We start from the raw sequence: 12,699 nt of genomic DNA, 5'->3' as shown, positions 1-12,699 counted from the left end.
TGCACGGCCAACAATAACGGGTTTGAGCCGGTGCATGCCGTTAGCATTGGCACAACACAAAGCAGATATCCGTTGCTTGCAGAGCTTGCAGTCAGGTACACGCTTCTCCATTTCCTCGACTAGACTGTTCGTAGGCAAAGAGCGATAGAATAAGCCAGTTTTGTCAGCGTTGTAGACTTGACCGAGAGTTAGGCCCTTCCTGTCGATCAAGCCCTTCACCTTGTGCCGAAACTCGTCTATTCCATCCTCGTTGGCGTCCAAAGCTTCGCCATGAGACTTACGGTTGGTAAGGCCATGTTGTAACTTGAACGCGAAGAGCCAACCTTCGGATGCCTTGAAGTCTAGGCCGTCGTGAAGCCTTGCGAACTTCTCAGCAGCAGCCTTCAGCTCCATGCCACGCACCATCACACCAGCGGCACGTTGCTGTTCATACCAAATCAACATACAGCAGTCGACTTCTGCATACTTGGGAGTACACATCACCTTCCTCTCCACGTTGCATTTGCTTTTCGACGAGAAGTCAGCCGTATACTGCATGAGTTTGTCACGGGATCTCTTGATATCAAACAAAGTAGATCAGGCCAGGTTGAATTCACGGAGAATACGTGAGGTAGACCATCCCGAATCCACCTTGTCCAATATCTCCCTCTTCTTCTCCAGAGTCAAAACCACTCTCTTCCTCTTCTCAGGCGGCGGGACCATCATCACACACGAAGGAGAGGCACGAGAGCAGCAGGAGAGCCTGTAGCAGGTAAGGCACCACCACAAAAGCGAGCACGTGGGTGGCCATGACAACGAGCGTGCACACACAACAAGAGACGGGCGGTAAGTGGGTAGGATGCAGGGGCACTCTAGCGGACGTCGGCGGAACAACGCACCAAAACACAGCTCACCCGCGCCGCGTGCGCCAACTTCAAATTATGGGCGGGAAAAAGTCAGATTTTTCCAAAATTTTTGCGGTTTTTGGCCCATTTAGGGAATATTGGATCCCGAGACGAAAATGTCCGGTTGTTGGGGATGTCCGGAAATGGGCGTCCAGATATTGGAGGGATTACTTTATATATATATATATATATATATATATATACTGTATGAAGGAATGTTGCCTCCCTTGTATTATTTTACGGATACCTTTATGGCAATGCTCAGACAAAGCTGCATCCATTGTGCCACCTCTCCACATCTTCCCCCAAACTACATGAGCATCTGGTAGTGCTCATGACTGGACTTTCACACTACCACATTGCAGAACATCTGTCTATCAGAATTCTTTTATTCTCCGAACTACATGTCTTTAGGACTCACTTCCCCAGAGTAGTTTCCCCCCAAACTTAAATTTATGGCTGTTCAAGTCCAACTGTTACGGATTTATGAATGGAGGACACCTGTAATCAGGTGTATGGATTTTCTTTTATTCTTTTGTTTTTCCTTCCTCTGTTCTGTTATCGTATTAAAAAAATAAATAAAAATAATCCATTTCCATCTTTTGTCAATTCCTTAGTTCTCTTAACTTTCATGTTTAATGTTGTTACAAACACATCATATCCATCCACCTTATTACAAATGCAACACAACACCAGAGCACATGGGTATGCGACAGGTACACCATCTCCACAAACACTCCTTCTGTCACCCCCTCCAGCAATACTCCTCCCCACATAAACACTGCCACCACAACTTAGCCCCTGCACACAAACTCTGCTGTATATGTACAATATAGACCCATACTAGATGGGCACCGCCTCAAACATGCAACACATACATACTGTACTACAACTCAACGTCAATGGCCTCTGATCCAAAATACCACATTTTGAAGACTTTCTTCACAAACACAACATACCAACTGCACTCCTACAAGACACAAAGCTCACAGGTACAGACACAGCTCCACACACGAACGAACTGCCAGAGAGAGCAGACGTCCCAGCCATTGCTGCTAACCTTAAGTAGTTTCAGGAATTTTGTCTGTCCTGTCTCCTAAGGTATTGTTTTAAATTTAAAATAATGAAAGTTAATAGACTACCAAAAATGTAAAGATTTATTGGCTAGAGTATACATGAATGTTTGTAGTATTTTTCGGTAACAGCTGTTTTGGTACTTTAACCAACATCAAACATGGCCGAAAATGTAAACAATGAGGGACTTGAATCTCAAGGATTTGATAGAAATACCAATGTCATCGACCTGGTTAAAACATTAATTATGAGGATTAGTGAACTTGAAAAGAAAGTAGAGAATCTAGTGATAAAGGATGTGTCTGAAAATACGGAGACTACCATACAGAGTCTGATCCAGTCCAATGAGACAGCGAATGAAGAGATTAGAAATTTGAAGCGTGAAAATGTCGAATTGAGGAGAAAACTAGAAGAGAGTACTAATAAAACGGAGAAGGTGAGTAGTGTATTAGAAGAACATAAGGCAAAGTGGGCACACGTAGAAGAAGAACAGAAAGAAGTGGTCAGCTTAAGAGAAATCATCCAGGAAGAAAGGGACATGAACAAGAAAAAAATGGAAGAAAATGTAGTGAAAATACTGAAGAAAAAAGAGAAAATAGTGAGAGAAACTGTAGAAAGGAACAGATGTGTGGTAATATTTGGAAACAGGGAAGAGGAAGAAAAGGCTAGGTTCATAAGACTCGAGTGAGACAAGAACCTGGTGAGATGAATATTAGGCAAGATTGACCCCGAAGGAGACAAGCGGGTAAAAGAAATTGAGGAAGTAGGGAGAATAGGGCCTTATAAGAAAGGGGAAAAAAGACCAATGAGAGTCAAGTTTACATCAGAAAGTGTAATAAATGAGATACTTAAAGTGACCTGGAAATTAAGCAAAGAGGCAGGGATGGAAAATATTATAATAAGAAAAGATTTGAATGAAGAAGAAAGAGAAGTTTTAAAATCATTGAAGGAAGAAGTAAAGGAAAAAAATGATAAGTGGACAGAGGAAGAATGTAATACTTTTTTTTGGAGAGTAATGGATATGAAAGTAAGGAAGTGGTATTTAAGGAAATAGAAGTAAAGGAAACTAAGGGGGATGGCAGTGAAAGATCAGAGGTTGAGGAAGTGGTACGGACAGAGAGTAGGAGAGAAGAGGGTATTAAAAACATCAAAAGTAATTTGAAGGTGATATATACTAATGTTGATGGTTTCATATCGACAAGGATCAAAATTAACGATTTCTTGAGAGAACATGAACCTGATGTCATGTGCTTTGTAGAGACCAAATTAAGAGAAGATATTTATGTTCATTTGGGAGATGGTAAATACAACTGTGGAGAAAAGACAGAAAAGAAAAAACAGGAGGAGGAGTGATGATAGCAGTGAAGAACAACATAAATGTAGATACTGTGGAAATGGGAGAAGGCAGGGCTGAAGTGATATATATGAAATTAGAAACTGGAGAGAATGTTAAGAGAGATATGGCGGTAGCGTATGTTCCCCCAAAGACGAGAGCATGGAAGGATGACGAATACCATGAGATGTTGTCAGATATGGCTAGCTATTTACAAAAAATAACTGAGAAAAGTAATAATATAATTTTGGTAACGGCCATACCACGTTGAGTACACCGCTTCCCGTCCGATCAGCGAAGTTAAGCAACGTTGGGTCTAGTTAGTACTTGGATGGGTGACCGCCTGGGAACACCAGATGCTGTTGGCATCCCTACGTGTCAAGTGGGGTTGGTGGAGGATTAGTGCCCCTCCCTGTAAAACAAATAACTCTAAGGCCTTGGCCACCCCGTGTGGGATACATGGCGTCTGGCAATGAATGGATGAATGAAAATGATGAGTTTAACTGTAAACAGGTGAACTGGGAGGAATGGTACTCGGGAGGCGGCGAGGATTCGTGGGGCACTATGTTATCAAATATAATAATGAATAATGTGATGACACAATGGGTCAAAGAAGAGACACGGTTTCGAGGTGAGGACACACCAGCAAGGTTATATTTACTGTTTACTAAAGAACCCGATGTAACAGAATCATTGAAATATCTCTGTCCTTTAGGAAAAAGTGATCATGTGGTCATTGAGTTCCAGATGGTAACCCGCGGCGTCCCGTCGACGTACTTCCACGTCCTCACGTTTTGTCACTGCCAATCCCGTTGACGTACTTCAACGTCCTGCAATTGCAAGGTTCATAATTTCCACAATTTTCAAAATTCGCGTGAGATTTTCGATTCGCCCACCTACCCAAGCCTCCCCTACCTGCCGCCAGGCGGGCAGAATCCCAGACCCCGCGTGACCCGCGCTCGCCCTTGTCTCGGTCACTCACCTGTTAGCAGTGACCCAGGTCAGACATGGCGCGTAAAGGTCTCTCAGACGACGAAATACAATCCGCCCTGGATGCCTTCACTGGAGATAGTGTTTCTCCACTTGATGATGATGTGGTGGATCGAGATTACGTGCAGCCTGAGGAGGAAATAACAAGCAGTGATGAGGAGGTCCCTTTGCCACGGAAAAAGCGGTATGTCACGTATCGTAAGGCAAGGGAAGGCCAGCCTGCACCCAAACCACCTGCACGGACCTCTCTCCATCCCCTAGAGAGAGATTCTGATGAGGACGAGGACGAGGATGGCGGCTTAGGACGTGATGTTGCCTCGTGGTTGGGGAAGGAAAAAATCTCACCCCGAGGATCAGAAGGTGGGGCGAGAAGGCAAATAAGGTATGGTCCTAGTGTTTTGTCTGGGGAAGGCGAAAGTGGTGTGGTGGGAGTGCGGGGTGAAAGGGAAAGTGGTGTGGCGGGAGCGCGGGGTGAAAGGGAAAATGTGTGGCGGGAGTGTGGGGTGAAAGGGAAAGTGGTGTGAGGGAGGCAGCATGAGCACGTGGTGCACGTAGGCCTAGGGGAGAGGAGGTGGAGCCACTCCCCAGCACGTCTTTTGCCACACAATATTCCCAGACTTCCTCCCCACAGCCCCAGGATGTGGGGAAAGGAAGGAAAGGGAAGGGAAAGGGTAAAGGAAAAGGGAGAGAGAAGAGAAATGCGAGTGATGAAAGGCGCCGCTCTCCACCTCCCCAACCTCCCCCACCACCACCAATGTTGCGTTGTGCCTTCAGCCATGTTTCAGAGAGTACCATAACTTCCTACACTACTGAAACTGTGTGGGATGGCGATATGACGCTCAGTATAATGGTAAGGCCAGTCAGTATTTTCTAAGTCTTATATAAAGTTGAAACGGGTGTAATGTTTGCAGGAAAGTAATGTATAAGTTGAGAAATAGTGTAAGTTGAAAGAAGTGATATCAAAACTACACCCACTGTGTAAATCTGCGAAAATATGATGCTCAGTATAACACTCTGGTCAGTAAATATGTGATAGCAAGAATATAAAGTGGAAATGGGTGTAATGTTAGTAGGAAAGTAACGTATAAGTTGAAAAATAGTGTAAGTTGTAACAATTGATGTCACAAGTACACCCACTGTGTAAATCTGCAAAAATATTACGCTCAGTAGAACATTCTGGTCTGTAAGTATGTGATAGGAATGATATAAAGTGGAAAAGGGTGTAATGTTAGTAGGAAAGTAATTTATAAGTTGAATACTAGTGTACGATGAAACAAATGATATCGCGATAACACTCACTGTGTAAATATGCGATAATATGACGCTCAGTAGAATAGTAAGGTCTCCAATTATGTGATAGCAATTATATCAAGTGGAAACATGTGTAATGTTAGTGGAGATGTATTATATAAATACAAAAATAGGTTGTAAGTTGAAATAATACTCATAGCGACTTCACCCTCTGTGTTATTATGCGCTATTATTACGCTAAATATTTACGTAAGGCCTGAAACTATCTCAAAACAGTTCTCTAAAGTGGAAAAGTGTATAATGTTATTAGGAAAGTATTATGTAAGTTGAAAAAACACAATACGAGTTGAAACAACTGTCACAGCTAGTTCACTCACTACGTAAATAAGCGCTAACATTACGTTAAATGTTATTGAAAGGCCTGTGAATAAGTAAAAACAGTTCAGTAAAATGTAAAATGGTATAATGTTATTGGAGATGTATTATGTAAGTAGAAAAAATGATATGTACCATGATTCAGTAATGTTAGCAATTCATCGTGAACAGTTTGGCCGATTTCGCTCGGTTCGCACGATGGTACAATGCTTATTTCACCTCTATTTTTGTATAAAATCCAATTTACTCTTGTATCACATGTTTTTATGCTTGTAATAAATACATATCTACTTACTTTCATTGGTTTCCCAGACTTATAATACCACAGAAAACGTGAGAGCCTCCGACCACCTACAGAGAACACGGTACCAGGTGTGACGAAGGTATACCTGTTTAGGCCACTTATGGACCCCGGTGAACATTTTCTTCGTGATTGACCATTGTTTCTGACCAAAAGCGAAAGTTTTAGCAAAAAAAATTTGGGTCCAAAAATGGTCGGGATTGGGGGGTTCCAGTGGTGAAAAAGTGGTCAGGACGGGGCGGGTTAATAGGGAACGTCGAGCCAAGAGACGAGCTTCATAGACAGGGAAGATACAACTTTGGGAAAGCAAATTTTACAGGATTGAGAAACTTTTTTGAAAATGCGGATTGGAGAAAATTCAGAGAAACAAGAGATACAGAGGAAGTGGTATATTTTTCTAGACCTCTATAATTTGGGAGTGGAAAAATTTGTACCAAGAGTAAGAGGGAAAGAAAACAGGAAAAAGGAGTGGTTTAATAGAAGGTGTATGATAGTAAAAAAAAGAAAGAGATAAGGCGTGGAACAATTGGAGAAAGAGAGGTAACAACAGAACAAAGGAAGAATATAAAAGAACAAGAAATGAATACACAAGAATACGTAGAGAAGAAGAAAGGAATTTTGAAAAAGGTATAATAGACAAATGCAAGGATGAACCCAAACTGTTTTATAGATTTGTTAATGGCAAACTGAAACAAAAGGAAGGAATCACCAAACTGAAAGTAGAAGGAGAGGTCTATAAGGATGCGGCAATGCAAGCAGAAATAATGAACAAACGTTTCCAGTCAGTTTTCACTAAAGAAAAGGAGCTTGTGGAAGGGGAGGGAGCGATTAGAAATGTTCCCGTGATAAAAGATATAAAATTGGAGGTACAGGAAGTGTATAAATTACTGGAAACTCAAGCTGTAAGGAAAGCCCCAGGACCTGATGGAATTTCTAATTGGGTACTGAAGGAATGCAGAGAACAACTGGCGGATAAAATTCACAGTTTAATCGTATGCTCAATGGAAGAGGGGAAAGTGCCACAAGAATGGAAGAGGGCAAATGTGGTACCAATTTACAAGGGAGGAAACAGGGAAGAACCCCTGAATTACAGACCAGTCTCTAACCAGCATGGTCGCAAAATTGTGTTAGAGAATCCTGAAAGACAGATGGATAAAATATCTGGAAGAGATGAATATTTTGGCTGAATGTCAGTTTGGATTCAGAAGTGGATGGTCATGTGTTTCTAACTTGTTGAGCTTTTACTCAAGAGCGATTGACGTGGTACAGGAGAGAGATGGTTGGGTGGATTGTGTGTACTTAGAGAAGGCCTTTGACAAGGTACCTCATAAGAGACTTATGTGGAAACTAGAATATATAGGAGGACTGAAGGGGAAACTTCTGGAATGGATGAGAGACTTTTTGAGAGACAGACAAATGAGGACAGTAATAAAGGATAGGGTGTCTGGATGGAGGGAAGTAACAAGTGGAGTCCCTCAAGGCTCGGTGTTGGTGCCAGTAATGTTCCTGATTTACGTAAATGATATGGTAGATGGAGTGAATAGTTATGCAAGTCTGTTTGCTGATGATGTAAAGATCTTGAGGAAGGTAGAGCTTGAGGAGGATTGTAAAATACTGCAGGAGGATTTGGATAGGATACATGATTGGAGCCGGACATGGGAAATGAAATTTAATGTAAAGAAATGTAAAATATAGGAAATGGGTAAAAGTACCAGAAGGCCAACACTGAATTATTTGTTGGGTAATGAATTAATCACAAAAAGGAGAGTAGAGAAAGATTTGGGAGTGCTGGTCCAAGATAGTTTGTCACCAGAAAAGCACATTAACAAGATAGTTGGAGAGACTTATAAACTCTTGACTAACATAAGAGTAGCATTTCATTATATGGATGAGGAGATGATGAAAAAATTGATAGTGGCCATGATCCGCCCCAGGTTAGAATATGCAGCGGTAGTGTGGTCCCCACACAAAAAGAAAGATATAAACAAGATTGAGAGAATACAAAGAACAGCAACCAAGATGGTCCCCAGTGTGGCAGACCTGTCATACAGAGAGAGAGGCTGGAAAAGCTGGATTTGCCTTCCTTAGAGGAAAGGAGAAAGAAGGGAGACATGATTGCAGTGTTCAGGACCATGGTGGGAGTAGATAAAATTGACAAAGAAGATCTGTTTGTATGGGATAAGAGAGCAACAAGAGGACACGGAATGAAATTGAAAAAGTCAAGCTGTTTGAAGGATATCAAGAAATATAGCTTTCCTTACACAAGTATAGACTTATGGAATAGCCTGGACAGAGAGATCGTCCAGTCTAAAAACTTGAATGAGTTTAAAGCTAAACTTGACTTATTGAGAAACAGCAACGGAAACCCACGAGCATAGTACATTCCGTGAATATCACAATTAGGTACGGGTATATTAGGTAAATACTTAAATATTTGGAACGACTTAGACAAAGAGGTGGTGCATGAAAAAAACATTCATGTGTGTAAAGGTAGACTTGATAAATGTGGATATGGAGACAAGACAACACGAGCATTGCTCAATTCCTGTATACTACAAATAGGTAAATACAAATAGGTAAATACATCAGTTACAATTCACACATCCGCACAAACAAAACTGACGGCCATGCGGTAGGTCTCATCACTTACTTTCACCTATCCAGCGTCTCCAAAGACACAACACAAACGACACAATCACTCTCTCAAAATGGCATCACATTAGAAATACTGTCACTCAGTCCTGGTCACAAACAAGAATTTAACATTATCAACATTTATATTCCCCAACACCTCCCACGCCATACCGATGCAATGCAACCCCTGGCTCCTCCCCACAAAACAGGCACCCAACTCTATTATTGCTGAGGACTTCAATGCAAAAACACTGCCCGGTACAAACACAACCAAGACAACTACTGAGGCCCTGACATTGCAACACAGTTCAACATGTACATTCTTAATGACATCTCACAATACACTTACATTCCACACCAAGGACTCTGCTCTCCCTCCTCCCTAACATCACATGCTGTTCAGCCACACTTTCACGCACCAACACCTAGGTGGTGGACATAATCCAAACCTCCTTCAATCACCTCCCTATCATCATCAATACAAAACACACCACAAATTGGAGTAATCACATATCATTTATATACTACTTCAACAAAGCAAACTGGGCAAAATTTATTGAGGAAGCTGAAAACCGCTTCAGTACCGTACACTATACAACACGCCCATTAACAGTCCTGACAAGCACAATATGAAACTCAACAATATCATTCATACCACAGACAAGCACCATATTCCACTATGCAACAGATGACATTACAATGGAGACTGCTTGCATTTTATTACAAAACAATGTGACTCACTGAACAAAACTCCCTTCTCCCACATACACACAATATACTATACACTCATGAGGCTCTAGCAAGTAAAACATGAAACTGACAATCAAAATTAACACAAAGACAACAGAAAAATTGAAAGTCTTAACCCCTCAATGGCCATGGGTCCAGAAATTGTTGAGACTCAACAGTCAGCCCCGGCACCATTTTTTCAAATTTCAAAAATCAAATTTTTTTCTTTTGAATTTTTTTCTTTACCAAACAGAAATGTCCCGTGCACTTGGCAATGCAATTTTTAGCTTCCTAAACCCATACTATGCCTTGCAATGATATGCAAAAATTTTCACAAATGACTGCATACATGTCAGTGTAAACTATGGAAAAAAAAAAAAAATTGCACAAAGCCAAAAAATTTAAGTGGCACTGAAATGATTTGCAATGGCTAGGTATGTGTACTACAAACAAAATCAGCACATAATCAGGGAGGTTTCATTAAAAAATATATATATAATTATGAATTTTTTTCACATTTTTTTCTTTATTGTGTTTATGCAAGTATCATGTTATTTTTGTTGTCTGGGTGGTTTAGTCTGTGTCTGAAGAGGAGCAAGATATGGTGTTTTTAAACTCTAACCACATAAGGATCCTCCTTTGTGTGTACAAGCTGAATCACAACAGCTAAAATTCTATACATCCCGCGATTAGCAGCTCATATGAGGGAATTTGTGTGAAGGGAAGAGAAGGGAAGGTTTTCCATCCATATATTCACCACGAGAACACCTCATGTGTTGCTGAAATACTCGTGCAAAACTAGAAATATCTATCTATCTATCTACTGTCAGACGCCTTAATCCCATAAGGGATGGCCACAAACAAATCGCCTCCATGTCACCCTGTCCCCCGCCATTTCACCGCCCTGCTACAAGCTCACACACCCCTCTCTTATATACCTCTCCATTCCATCCCACCATCTCCTCCTTGGCCTCCCCCTCCCTCTCCCTCACTCCACCTCTTATACTCCATCCTCTCCACATGGCCAAACCACCTCAATGTGTTTCTCCTAACGCTTCCTATCACATCCACATCCACACCATAAAGCTCCTTCACTTCCTCATTCGTCACTCTGTCTCTCCATGTGACTCCACATGCACCTCTCAAATCATTCATTTCCACAGCTCTCACTCTTGACTTCTGTCCCTCCAACAAGGTCCAAGCTTCAATTCCATATGATAGAGTGAGTATCACAATACTGTCATGTAGTAACTTATTCACTTCCATGCTCACTTCCCTGTTTCTTATCACTGCTTTCAAGGAACCAGCAACCTTTCTTTCTTGTTGTACCCTTTCAAGCACTTCCAAACTTCCATCCTTACACATCACACTACCCAAGTACTTAAACGCACTCACATTTTCCATTTCCTCCTCATCCAACCTCACTGTACATTAACTGACTTCACCTCTCTCAAAGACCATAACTTTACTCTTCCCTACATTCACCTTTAGATACCATTTTTTACATACTCTCCCAAACTCATCCACCAAGCCTTGCAGCTCCCCTTCGTCTTCACTTAACAACACAGTATCATCTGCAAACAACAGTACAGGGAGTTTCCAAACACTGCCCTCTCTCATTAGGACCACTCCAACATCCACAGCCCTATCTTGTATCTCTTTTATAACCCCATCCATATACAGATTGAACAACCATGGAAACATGACACATCCCTGTTTCAGTCTAACCTTCAGATAAAAACATTCACTCAGTTCATTATCCACATGCACTGCAGCCTTAGCACCATCATACATACTCTTCACGGCATTCAACAACATCCCATCTACTCCACATATTCTTAATACTTTCCACAATCTTTGTCTATCCACCCAGTCATATGCTTTCTCCAAATCCATGAAGGCCACAAACAACTTCTTTCCCTTTTCTAGAAACTTTTCCACTAATAATCTAAGAATGAATATCTGATCTACACAACCTCTTCCCTTCCTAAAACCTCCATGTTCTTCTCCAATAATTCCTCTGTTATTTCCCTAATTCTGTCAATATGTATCCTGCCATATACTTTTCCTATTACACTAAGAAGACAAATGCCCCTGTGATTACTACATACAGTACTTCTTTTTCCCCTTTTCCTTTGTACAGGGGAATAATTATACCTGACTTCCAATAATCTGGGACTCTACCTTCCTCCCAGGCCAATCTGCACATCTTCTACATCCATTCTACTACTATCTCTCCCCCATGCTTCAGCATTCACCACACATTCCATCAATTCCTGGGGCTTTCCCCATTTCAGCTTTCTTCATTGCTTCCACAACTTCCTTCCTACTGATTTCTTCCTCTCTTCTCACATCCCTCCGTCTCCCAGCCATTCCCCAGCCACTTATACTCACATTACTTTCATACTCTATGTTCAACAATTCTTAGTGTTCTCTCCATCTACTCACATTTTCTCCCTTCTCCACTAGTAATCTACCATTTTTATCGTTCACTCCCCAATTGCCTTCTTTGGCACCCTGTCTTACTCTCTTTACCTCTTTCCAGAACATTTTCTTACATTCCCTCCACTTTATACTGAAGTTACTTCCAAATTCCTCATCCACACTCTTCTTACTCTCTCTTACTAATCTTTTCATCTCTCTCTTCCTCTCTACATATAACTCTCTCTTCCGTCTCTCAGCTTCTTCCACGCCCCTGTTTCTCATCCACTCATTATATGCTTTCTTCTTTTGTGTCACAGCCTCTCTCACCTCTTCATTCCACCCTGATGTTCCCTGTACCCCCTTTCATCTTCCCTTCACCCCACACACCACCTCACATGATGCGCAGATTTCTTCTGTGATTATCTTGCACACACCTTCCACGTCCCCCATCTGCTCCAATCCCTATTTACCCAATCACTCCTCCAATTCCCTCTTATATTCTGCCCTTTTTTTAACCTCTTGTAACCTTTCCACCCTCTTTGTATGAGCTACTTCCTCCTGTCCTTCCCTTCTTCTATTTCTCCATTTCATTTGGACACTCATTCTGACCACCACCAAGTGGTGGTCAGAGAGTCCACTCCCCCAACCTCTATATACTCTTGCATCCATTACACACCTCATCCTGTCATCCACACATACATAAT

The 12,699-nt window shown here is 41.6% G+C and overlaps 1 protein-coding gene and 1 non-coding gene across 2 annotated transcripts in view; one reads left to right on the top strand and one right to left on the bottom strand.

The window, feature by feature from the left end:
* Positions 1–12,699, bottom strand: part of IKKbeta (inhibitor of nuclear factor kappa B kinase subunit beta) — a 209,273-nt gene that overhangs the window by 47,895 nt on the left and 148,679 nt on the right. The gene's annotated exons all lie outside the window — the stretch shown is intronic.
* LOC145413065 (5S ribosomal RNA) lies at positions 3,541–3,659 on the top strand. Its single transcript, XR_013899674.1, has one exon. It is a non-coding gene; the product is annotated as a 5S ribosomal RNA (ribosomal RNA).

This window comes from Coenobita brevimanus, chromosome 94, assembly GCF_032717465.1.
Source record: "Coenobita brevimanus isolate Jiangsu-jjx chromosome 94, ASM3271746v2, whole genome shotgun sequence".
Taxonomy (NCBI): domain Eukaryota; kingdom Metazoa; phylum Arthropoda; class Malacostraca; order Decapoda; family Coenobitidae; genus Coenobita; species Coenobita brevimanus.
Note: the sequence above shows the minus strand (reverse complement) of the source record. Positions and strands in the feature narration are given on the sequence as shown.